Here is a 10,476-nt window from a genome sequence, read left to right as displayed (position 1 = left end):
TTTCTTTCCTTTTTTTTTTTTTTTTTTTTTTTTTTTTTTTTTTTTTTTTTTTAAAACGGTGGTCGGACGGTGGTTTCCGTTCGCTGGCAGCCGCAAGACCGCCTGCTCTGATACCAAGTTTGTAATGAACTAAGACTTGCAAGTAATGTTAATTAGAAGAAGGACTGATCTTTTCATTCAATTGATAATCAAGGGATACAAACTAGTAGCTTGAGGCTACCACTCTCCTAAGCAACTTGAGGTCGCCACTCTCCAATTGTTTCTCACAAATTTCTGGATGAAAACTCCTTAATTCTCAGACTACAACTCTTATACTACCAATTCTAATGGTCAATACTGACCTTAAGGTTACATGTGAATACTTAGCTTAATTAGGACAAACCATACTAAAACACAATAAAACTAGCTGCTGACTTTCCTTCTTCTTCTTAATTGTATTTGTCTTCTACTTAATTGGAATTGCTCTGCCTTGATTCCTCCCCTGCTGCTGCTATCCTTGTTGTTGGACTTGGTGCCCGGAAGCCCTCCTCCTCCTATAGACCCGAATAGGCTGCCCTTGACCCGAGTTCATCACAAAAAACCATTCCTAATATTGCAAACAAAACCATTCTTAGCACTGCAATCTTTAAAATAGGTACTCCAAACTTTAAATAAACAAAACAAAGACATCAAAATGACAATAAAATGCCCAAGTAAATTAAGCCTAGTCACTCTTGGAAAGATTAGCAGCAGCTTGACCACGAAGACGACCAGTCCTCCTAGCGGCAATAAGACCAACCTTCTGCCCTGGTGGTGCATCTCTACGAACAGTACTGGCATGACCAATGTGCTGGTGGTTACCTCCTCCGTGAGGATGCTCAACTGGATTCATAGCAACACCACGAATTCATCTCTACGAACAGTACTGGCATGATCAGTTCCTCTTCACTCTGTACTTGTGGTATGCATTTCCTGCCTTAAGAAGTGGCTTCTCAGTACGACCTCCACCAGCAACCTGACCGATCATAGCACGGCAACCACTTGGAACAATCTTCTTGGAACCAGATGGGAGCTTGATCCTGCAACAGAGTAGATTTTGTTAAATAGGTCCAATAAGAATTTATAAATAGAGTTTGATAATATCTCAATTGCCACAGAGATAGGCAAGTATCATGCTAACAGCTCACTTGCACTTCCCTAAACCACATCACAATACAATAATACATTAATACGTCATGCTTCACAATAACACAAAATGGAATTATTATCAAACACTCTGCCCCAGGAACATGACTTAAAGGACTGAAATTTGTACTTATACAGATTAGTAAGTCTATTGTATCGACCTATAACCTACAACCTACGCAACATCTATATTCCACATAAATGACATACATAATACACCTAAATAATGACAGATATTTCTCTCACAAAAAGTTTCATGGCCAAATTCAAATTTCATTGAACTAATTTATTGAACATATTTATTCTATCGTCTGCAAATCATCAATACATACCTCTAAGCTCAAATCGATGAGTCATTTCAAAAACAGTCGCATTCATAAATTTTACAGAAATTACAACAAAAATTCCTTTTAACCAATCTTGTAACAAGTATCATCATAATCAAAACCAATCTTGTAACAAGTATCATCATAATCAAAACCCAGAAAAACAATGTAACTAAAAAAACCAATTATCATAAATATCATCTAAACTCCAAAACAATAAACCAAAACACAAACAAATCATACAAAAAGATCCAATTTTTTAATCCAAAACAAAAACCCAAATCAATAATCACCATAAATATAATCTAGAATCCAATACCTTAAATCAAAACACAAACAAATCATACAGCAAGATCCCAATTTTCAATCCAAAAACAAAAACCTAACTCAAATATACATTTCTAACGCAGAACAAAACTCATAAAACATCCAAAAATCATATCACAAACAAATATTACAATTCAAAATCCCAGAAAACAAAATCATATAAAATTTCTCAACAAAACAGAGAAGTAACAGAAATATACCTAGAAGTATCATTATCAGGGTTGTGAGAGATAACAATAGCGTAATCTCCAGAAGCACGAGCAAGAACACCACGATCACCAACATGATGTTCAACATTACAAACAACAGCTCCCTCAGGAATAGATCTCAAAGGAAGAACATTCCCAACATAAGATTAGCCTTCTTCCCACAATAGATGAATTGACCAGTGTACATACCTTCAGCAGCAACGAAGAGCTCCTTCTGGTGCTTGTACCTGAAAGGGTGTCGGAAAGTGATGCGAGCAAGGGGTGCGCCACGACCAGGGTCATGGATGACCTCGGTGATAACACCCTTGAGGTAGCCATTGCGCTCGCCGAAGTCGAGGGTTCGGAACTTGGCGGGGCCTTTGCGGTGGTGGGTTACGTTGAGCTCGGATCACCCTTCCCATGGAGGCGGAAAGGGGAGGGGAAGGGGAAAAGAGAAAATAGGGGTTTGTGAGGGATGAATGCGGCGGGAAACTGGGAATGAAATGGGGGAAAGAAGGGGCATGGGTTAAGGTTTGTGGTTTTTGCCGTAGGTTGTATTTTGGGTTTGTTTTTGTGGACTGAATTCATGGGGTTGTGAATGTTGTGAATTGGTGTATGTTTGGAGTTTTACTGTTTTAGTAGTTTGTTTTTATTTTTTTTTATTTGAATTAGGTGATTTATTAGAATCAATAATGATTTTGCATTAAAGTAGCCTATGATAGTTTGTTTAAAAAAAAAAAAAAAAAAAATAGGTAGCCTATCATAGGTTTGACTATTATGAAAAAATTAATTTAGGTGTTTGATAAATATGTACTTCGTAACTTATTAAAACCTAATCTGGGTTCAAAAATTTCTTTTATACTAAATTAGTTAATGAACAATTTTTTTTTATTTTTTATTTTTACATAATATACTGAAGCAACTAACAATTAATCACTAGTATTTACCAAACATTTTTTTTACACAACTAGCTATGTACATCATGCTAATCAAACTAGATAGTCAAATATGTTCATAAATATAACTACCAGTAAATTATTAAATATGCCTCAGTATGTTGGGGTCCTAATTTCACCATTAAAGAAGAAAGTATGAGTCCTTGACTCAGTTGTTGTAGTACTTATAAGCTAAGTTTTTCATATTGTGATGTTCTCTTTACCTTATAAAAACAAAAACTAATAAATCAAATCTATTTAGGGGTAAATATAATGGAGAAATCAAGAATAATTAAAGGAGTAATAAGTTAAATTGAAATACGGAGTAATTTAGATGAATTTAACACGGAACACCTATATCTTTCCAACAACAATAATTAAGGGGTTAGGGTCTGTTCACATTTACTTAAATTCAGTTTAGTTCACTTTAGTTCAGCTCCAATCAGTTCAGTTTAGTTCAGATTCAATCAGTTCAATTCATTTCAGTTCCGTTTTTAATTTCCCCCTCTAATAAAATATGCATTTCAGCTTAGTTTAGTTTAGTTTAGTTCAATTCAGTTAAGCTCCAATCAGTTCAGTACAGTTCAGTTCAGTAAATGTGAACAGGCCTTTAGTTATAAATCTGATTAGATATCATTTTGTTAGCATTGCATACGGCAAAGTACATCATTAGGGTTTAGGGTTTAGGGTATAGAGTTTAGGGTTCGGGGTTTAGGGTTTTAGGGTTTAGGGTATAGGGTTTAGGGTTTAGGGTTCGGGGTTTAGGGTTTAGGGTTTAGGGTTTAGGGTTTAGGGTTTAGGGTTTAGGGTTTAGGGTTTAGGGTTTAGGGTTTAGGGTTTAGGGTTTAGGGTTTAGGGTTTAGGGTTTAGGGTTTAGGGTTTAGGGTTTAGGGTTTAGGGTTTAGGGTTTAGGGTTTAGGGTTTAGGGTTTAGGGTTTAGGGTTTAGGGTTTAGGGTTTAGGGTTTAGGGTTTAGGGTTTAGGGTTTAGGGTTTAGGGTTTAGGGTTTAGGGTTTAGGGTTTAGGGTTTAGGGTTTAGGGTTTAGGGTTTAGGGTTTAGGGTTTAGGGTTTAGGGTTTAGGGTTTAGGGTTTAGGGTTTAGGGTTTAGGGTTTAGGGTTTAGGGTTTAGGGTTTAGGGTTTAGGGTTTAGGGTTTAGGGTTTAGGGTTTAGGGTTTAGGGTTTAGGGTTTAGGGTTTAGGGTTTAGGGTTTAGGGTTTAGGGTTTAGGGTTTAGGGTTTAGGGTTTAGGGTTTAGGGTTTAGGGTTTAGGGTTTAGGGTTTAGGGTTTAGGGTTTAGGGTTTAGGGTTTAGGGTTTAGGGTTTAGGGTTTAGGGTTTAGGGTTTAGGGTTTAGGGTTTAGGGTTTAGGGTTTAGGGTTTAGGGTTTAGGGTTTAGGGTTTAGGGTTTAGGGTTTAGGGTTTAGGGTTTAGGGTTTAGGGTTTAGGGTTTAGGGTTTAGGGTTTAGGGTTTAGGGTTTAGGGTTTAGGGTTTAGGGTTTAGGGTTTAGGGTTTAGGGTTTAGGGTTTAGGGTTTAGGGTTTAGGGTTTAGGGTTTAGGGTTTAGGGTTTAGGGTTTAGGGTTTAGGGTTTAGGGTTTAGGGTTTAGGGTTTAGGGTTTAGGGTTTAGGGTTTAGGGTTTAGGGTTTAGGGTTTAGGGTTTAGGGTTTAGGGTTTAGGGTTTAGGGTTTAGGGTTTAGGGTTTAGGGTTTAGGGTTTAGGGTTTAGGGTTTAGGGTTTAGGGTTTAGGGTTTAGGGTTTAGGGTTTAGGGTTTAGGGTTTAGGGTTTAGGGTTTAGGGTTTAGGGTTTAGGGTTTAGGGTTTAGGGTTTAGGGTTTAGGGTTTAGGGTTTAGGGTTTAGGGTTTAGGGTTTAGGGTTTAGGGTTTAGGGTTTAGGGTTTAGGGTTTAGGGTTTAGGGTTTAGGGTTTAGGGTTTAGGGTTTAGGGTTTAGGGTTTAGGGTTTAGGGTTTAGGGTTTAGGGTTTAGGGTTTAGGGTTTAGGGTTTAGGGTTTAGGGTTTAGGGTTTAGGGTTTAGGGTTTAGGGTTTAGGGTTTAGGGTTTAGGGTTTAGGGTTTAGGGTTTAGGGTTTAGGGTTTAGGGTTTAGGGTTTAGGGTTTAGGGTTTAGGGTTTAGGGTTTAGGGTTTAGGGTTTAGGGTTTAGGGTTTAGGGTTTAGGGTTTAGGGTTTAGGGTTTAGGGTTTAGGGTTTAGGGTTTAGGGTTTAGGGTTTAGGGTTTAGGGTTTAGGGTTTAGGGTTTAGGGTTTAGGGTTTAGGGTTTAGGGTTTAGGGTTTAGGGTTTAGGGTTTAGGGTTTAGGGTTTAGGGTTTAGGGTTTAGGGTTTAGGGTTTAGGGTTTAGGGTTTAGGGTTTAGGGTTTAGGGTTTAGGGTTTAGGGTTTAGGGTTTAGGGTTTAGGGTTTAGGGTTTAGGGTTTAGGGTTTAGGGTTTAGGGTTTAGGGTTTAGGGTTTAGGGTTTAGGGTTTAGGGTTTAGGGTTTAGGGTTTAGGGTTTAGGGTTTAGGGTTTAGGGTTTAGGGTTTAGGGTTTAGGGTTTAGGGTTTAGGGTTTAGGGTTTAGGGTTTAGGGTTTAGGGTTTAGGGTTTAGGGTTTAGGGTTTAGGGTTTAGGGTTTAGGGTTTAGGGTTTAGGGTTTAGGGTTTAGGGTTTAGGGTTTAGGGTTTAGGGTTTAGGGTTTAGGGTTTAGGGTTTAGGGTTTAGGGTTTAGGGTTTAGGGTTTAGGGTTTAGGGTTTAGGGTTTAGGGTTTAGGGTTTAGGGTTTAGGGTTTAGGGTTTAGGGTTTAGGGTTTAGGGTTTAGGGTTTAGGGTTTAGGGTTTAGGGTTTAGGGTTTAGGGTTTAGGGTTTAGGGTTTAGGGTTTAGGGTTTAGGGTTTAGGGTTTAGGGTTTAGGGTTTAGGGTTTAGGGTTTAGGGTTTAGGGTTTAGGGTTTAGGGTTTAGGGTTTAGGGTTTAGGGTTTAGGGTTTAGGGTTTAGGGTTTAGGGTTTAGGGTTTAGGGTTTAGGGTTTAGGGTTTAGGGTTTAGGGTTTAGGGTTTAGGGTTTAGGGTTTAGGGTTTAGGGTTTAGGGTTTAGGGTTTAGGGTTTAGGGTTTAGGGTTTAGGGTTTAGGGTTTAGGGTTTAGGGTTTAGGGTTTAGGGTTTAGGGTTTAGGGTTTAGGGTTTAGGGTTTAGGGTTTAGGGTTTAGGGTTTAGGGTTTAGGGTTTAGGGTTTAGGGTTTAGGGTTTAGGGTTTAGGGTTTAGGGTTTAGGGTTTAGGGTTTAGGGTTTAGGGTTTAGGGTTTAGGGTTTAGGGTTTAGGGTTTAGGGTTTAGGGTTTAGGGTTTAGGGTTTAGGGTTTAGGGTTTAGGGTTTAGGGTTTAGGGTTTAGGGTTTAGGGTTTAGGGTTTAGGGTTTAGGGTTTAGGGTTTAGGGTTTAGGGTTTAGGGTTTAGGGTTTAGGGTTTAGGGTTTAGGGTTTAGGGTTTAGGGTTTAGGGTTTAGGGTTTAGGGTTTAGGGTTTAGGGTTTAGGGTTTAGGGTTTAGGGTTTAGGGTTTAGGGTTTAGGGTTTAGGGTTTAGGGTTTAGGGTTTAGGGTTTAGGGTTTAGGGTTTAGGGTTTAGGGTTTAGGGTTTAGGGTTTAGGGTTTAGGGTTTAGGGTTTAGGGTTTAGGGTTTAGGGTTTAGGGTTTAGGGTTTAGGGTTTAGGGTTTAGGGTTTAGGGTTTAGGGTTTAGGGTTTAGGGTTTAGGGTTTAGGGTTTAGGGTTTAGGGTTTAGGGTTTAGGGTTTAGGGTTTAGGGTTTAGGGTTTAGGGTTTAGGGTTTAGGGTTTAGGGTTTAGGGTTTAGGGTTTAGGGTTTAGGGTTTAGGGTTTAGGGTTTAGGGTTTAGGGTTTAGGGTTTAGGGTTTAGGGTTTAGGGTTTAGGGTTTAGGGTTTAGGGTTTAGGGTTTAGGGTTTAGGGTTTAGGGTTTAGGGTTTAGGGTTTAGGGTTTAGGGTTTAGGGTTTAGGGTTTAGGGTTTAGGGTTTAGGGTTTAGGGTTTAGGGTTTAGGGTTTAGGGTTTAGGGTTTAGGGTTTAGGGTTTAGGGTTTAGGGTTTAGGGTTTAGGGTTTAGGGTTTAGGGTTTAGGGTTTAGGGTTTAGGGTTTAGGGTTTAGGGTTTAGGGTTTAGGGTTTAGGGTTTAGGGTTTAGGGTTTAGGGTTTAGGGTTTAGGGTTTAGGGTTTAGGGTTTAGGGTTTAGGGTTTAGGGTTTAGGGTTTAGGGTTTAGGGTTTAGGGTTTAGGGTTTAGGGTTTAGGGTTTAGGGTTTAGGGTTTAGGGTTTAGGGTTTAGGGTTTAGGGTTTAGGGTTTAGGGTTTAGGGTTTAGGGTTTAGGGTTTAGGGTTTAGGGTTTAGGGTTTAGGGTTTAGGGTTTAGGGTTTAGGGTTTAGGGTTTAGGGTTTAGGGTTTAGGGTTTAGGGTTTAGGGTTTAGGGTTTAGGGTTTAGGGTTTAGGGTTTAGGGTTTAGGGTTTAGGGTTTAGGGTTTAGGGTTTAGGGTTTAGGGTTTAGGGTTTAGGGTTTAGGGTTTAGGGTTTAGGGTTTAGGGTTTAGGGTTTAGGGTTTAGGGTTTAGGGTTTAGGGTTTAGGGTTTAGGGTTTAGGGTTTAGGGTTTAGGGTTTAGGGTTTAGGGTTTAGGGTTTAGGGTTTAGGGTTTAGGGTTTAGGGTTTAGGGTTTAGGGTTTAGGGTTTAGGGTTTAGGGTTTAGGGTTTAGGGTTTAGGGTTTAGGGTTTAGGGTTTAGGGTTTAGGGTTTAGGGTTTAGGGTTTAGGGTTTAGGGTTTAGGGTTTAGGGTTTAGGGTTTAGGGTTTAGGGTTTAGGGTTTAGGGTTTAGGGTTTAGGGTTTAGGGTTTAGGGTTTAGGGTTTAGGGTTTAGGGTTTAGGGTTTAGGGTTTAGGGTTTAGGGTTTAGGGTTTAGGGTTTAGGGTTTAGGGTTTAGGGTTTAGGGTTTAGGGTTTAGGGTTTAGGGTTTAGGGTTTAGGGTTTAGGGTTTAGGGTTTAGGGTTTAGGGTTTAGGGTTTAGGGTTTAGGGTTTAGGGTTTAGGGTTTAGGGTTTAGGGTTTAGGGTTTAGGGTTTAGGGTTTAGGGTTTAGGGTTTAGGGTTTAGGGTTTAGGGTTTAGGGTTTAGGGTTTAGGGTTTAGGGTTTAGGGTTTAGGGTTTAGGGTTTAGGGTTTAGGGTTTAGGGTTTAGGGTTTAGGGTTTAGGGTTTAGGGTTTAGGGTTTAGGGTTTAGGGTTTAGGGTTTAGGGTTTAGGGTTTAGGGTTTAGGGTTTAGGGTTTAGGGTTTAGGGTTTAGGGTTTAGGGTTTAGGGTTTAGGGTTTAGGGTTTAGGGTTTAGGGTTTAGGGTTTAGGGTTTAGGGTTTAGGGTTTAGGGTTTAGGGTTTAGGGTTTAGGGTTTAGGGTTTAGGGTTTAGGGTTTAGGGTTTAGGGTTTAGGGTTTAGGGTTTAGGGTTTAGGGTTTAGGGTTTAGGGTTTAGGGTTTAGGGTTTAGGGTTTAGGGTTTAGGGTTTAGGGTTTAGGGTTTAGGGTTTAGGGTTTAGGGTTTAGGGTTTAGGGTTTAGGGTTTAGGGTTTAGGGTTTAGGGTTTAGGGTTTAGGGTTTAGGGTTTAGGGTTTAGGGTTTAGGGTTTAGGGTTTAGGGTTTAGGGTTTAGGGTTTAGGGTTTAGGGTTTAGGGTTTAGGGTTTAGGGTTTAGGGTTTAGGGTTTAGGGTTTAGGGTTTAGGGTTTAGGGTTTAGGGTTTAGGGTTTAGGGTTTAGGGTTTAGGGTTTAGGGTTTAGGGTTTAGGGTTTAGGGTTTAGGGTTTAGGGTTTAGGGTTTAGGGTTTAGGGTTTAGGGTTTAGGGTTTAGGGTTTAGGGTTTAGGGTTTAGGGTTTAGGGTTTAGGGTTTAGGGTTTAGGGTTTAGGGTTTAGGGTTTAGGGTTTAGGGTTTAGGGTTTAGGGTTTAGGGTTTAGGGTTTAGGGTTTAGGGTTTAGGGTTTAGGGTTTAGGGTTTAGGGTTTAGGGTTTAGGGTTTAGGGTTTAGGGTTTAGGGTTTAGGGTTTAGGGTTTAGGGTTTAGGGTTTAGGGTTTAGGGTTTAGGGTTTAGGGTTTAGGGTTTAGGGTTTAGGGTTTAGGGTTTAGGGTTTAGGGTTTAGGGTTTAGGGTTTAGGGTTTAGGGTTTAGGGTTTAGGGTTTAGGGTTTAGGGTTTAGGGTTTAGGGTTTAGGGTTTAGGGTTTAGGGTTTAGGGTTTAGGGTTTAGGGTTTAGGGTTTAGGGTTTAGGGTTTAGGGTTTAGGGTTTAGGGTTTAGGGTTTAGGGTTTAGGGTTTAGGGTTTAGGGTTTAGGGTTTAGGGTTTAGGGTTTAGGGTTTAGGGTTTAGGGTTTAGGGTTTAGGGTTTAGGGTTTAGGGTTTAGGGTTTAGGGTTTAGGGTTTAGGGTTTAGGGTTTAGGGTTTAGGGTTTAGGGTTTAGGGTTTAGGGTTTAGGGTTTAGGGTTTAGGGTTTAGGGTTTAGGGTTTAGGGTTTAGGGTTTAGGGTTTAGGGTTTAGGGTTTAGGGTTTAGGGTTTAGGGTTTAGGGTTTAGGGTTTAGGGTTTAGGGTTTAGGGTTTAGGGTTTAGGGTTTAGGGTTTAGGGTTTAGGGTTTAGGGTTTAGGGTTTAGGGTTTAGGGTTTAGGGTTTAGGGTTTAGGGTTTAGGGTTTAGGGTTTAGGGTTTAGGGTTTAGGGTTTAGGGTTTAGGGTTTAGGGTTTAGGGTTTAGGGTTTAGGGTTTAGGGTTTAGGGTTTAGGGTTTAGGGTTTAGGGTTTAGGGTTTAGGGTTTAGGGTTTAGGGTTTAGGGTTTAGGGTTTAGGGTTTAGGGTTTAGGGTTTAGGGTTTAGGGTTTAGGGTTTAGGGTTTAGGGTTTAGGGTTTAGGGTTTAGGGTTTAGGGTTTAGGGTTTAGGGTTTAGGGTTTAGGGTTTAGGGTTTAGGGTTTAGGGTTTAGGGTTTAGGGTTTAGGGTTTAGGGTTTAGGGTTTAGGGTTTAGGGTTTAGGGTTTAGGGTTTAGGGTTTAGGGTTTAGGGTTTAGGGTTTAGGGTTTAGGGTTTAGGGTTTAGGGTTTAGGGTTTAGGGTTTAGGGTTTAGGGTTTAGGGTTTAGGGTTTAGGGTTTAGGGTTTAGGGTTTAGGGTTTAGGGTTTAGGGTTTAGGGTTTAGGGTTTAGGGTTTAGGGTTTAGGGTTTAGGGTTTAGGGTTTAGGGTTTAGGGTTTAGGGTTTAGGGTTTAGGGTTTAGGGTTTAGGGTTTAGGGTTTAGGGTTTAGGGTTTAGGGTTTAGGGTTTAGGGTTTAGGGTTTAGGGTTTAGGGTTTAGGGTTTAGGGTTTAGGGTTTAGGGTTTAGGGTTTAGGGTTTAGGGTTTAGGGTTTAGGGTTTAGGGTTTAGGGTTTAGGGTTTAGGGTTTAGGGTTTAGGGTTTAGGGTTTAGGGTTTAGGGTTTAGGGTTTAGGGTTTAGGGTTTAGGGTTTAGGGTTTAGGGTTTAGGGTTTAGGGTTTAGGGTTTAGGG

At 40.3% G+C, this 10,476-nt stretch overlaps 1 pseudogene across 1 annotated transcript; it reads right to left on the bottom strand.

Annotated features, from left to right (window-relative positions):
- Positions 1-584: 584 nt before the first annotated feature.
- On the bottom strand, positions 585-2,408 carry LOC145609485 (large ribosomal subunit protein uL2z pseudogene; annotated as a pseudogene). The gene is made up of 2 exons (XR_014106032.1): positions 2,018-2,408; positions 585-1,058 (listed from the first exon to the last, which is right to left on the bottom strand). The product of XR_014106032.1 is annotated as a large ribosomal subunit protein uL2z pseudogene (transcript).
- Positions 2,409-10,476: the final 8,068 nt, after the last annotated feature.

Source organism: Chenopodium album, chromosome 23 (genome assembly GCF_948465745.1).
Source record: "Chenopodium album chromosome 23, dcCheAlbu1.1, whole genome shotgun sequence".
Classification (NCBI taxonomy): domain Eukaryota; kingdom Viridiplantae; phylum Streptophyta; class Magnoliopsida; order Caryophyllales; family Amaranthaceae; genus Chenopodium; species Chenopodium album.
Note: the sequence above shows the minus strand (reverse complement) of the source record. Positions and strands in the feature narration are given on the sequence as shown.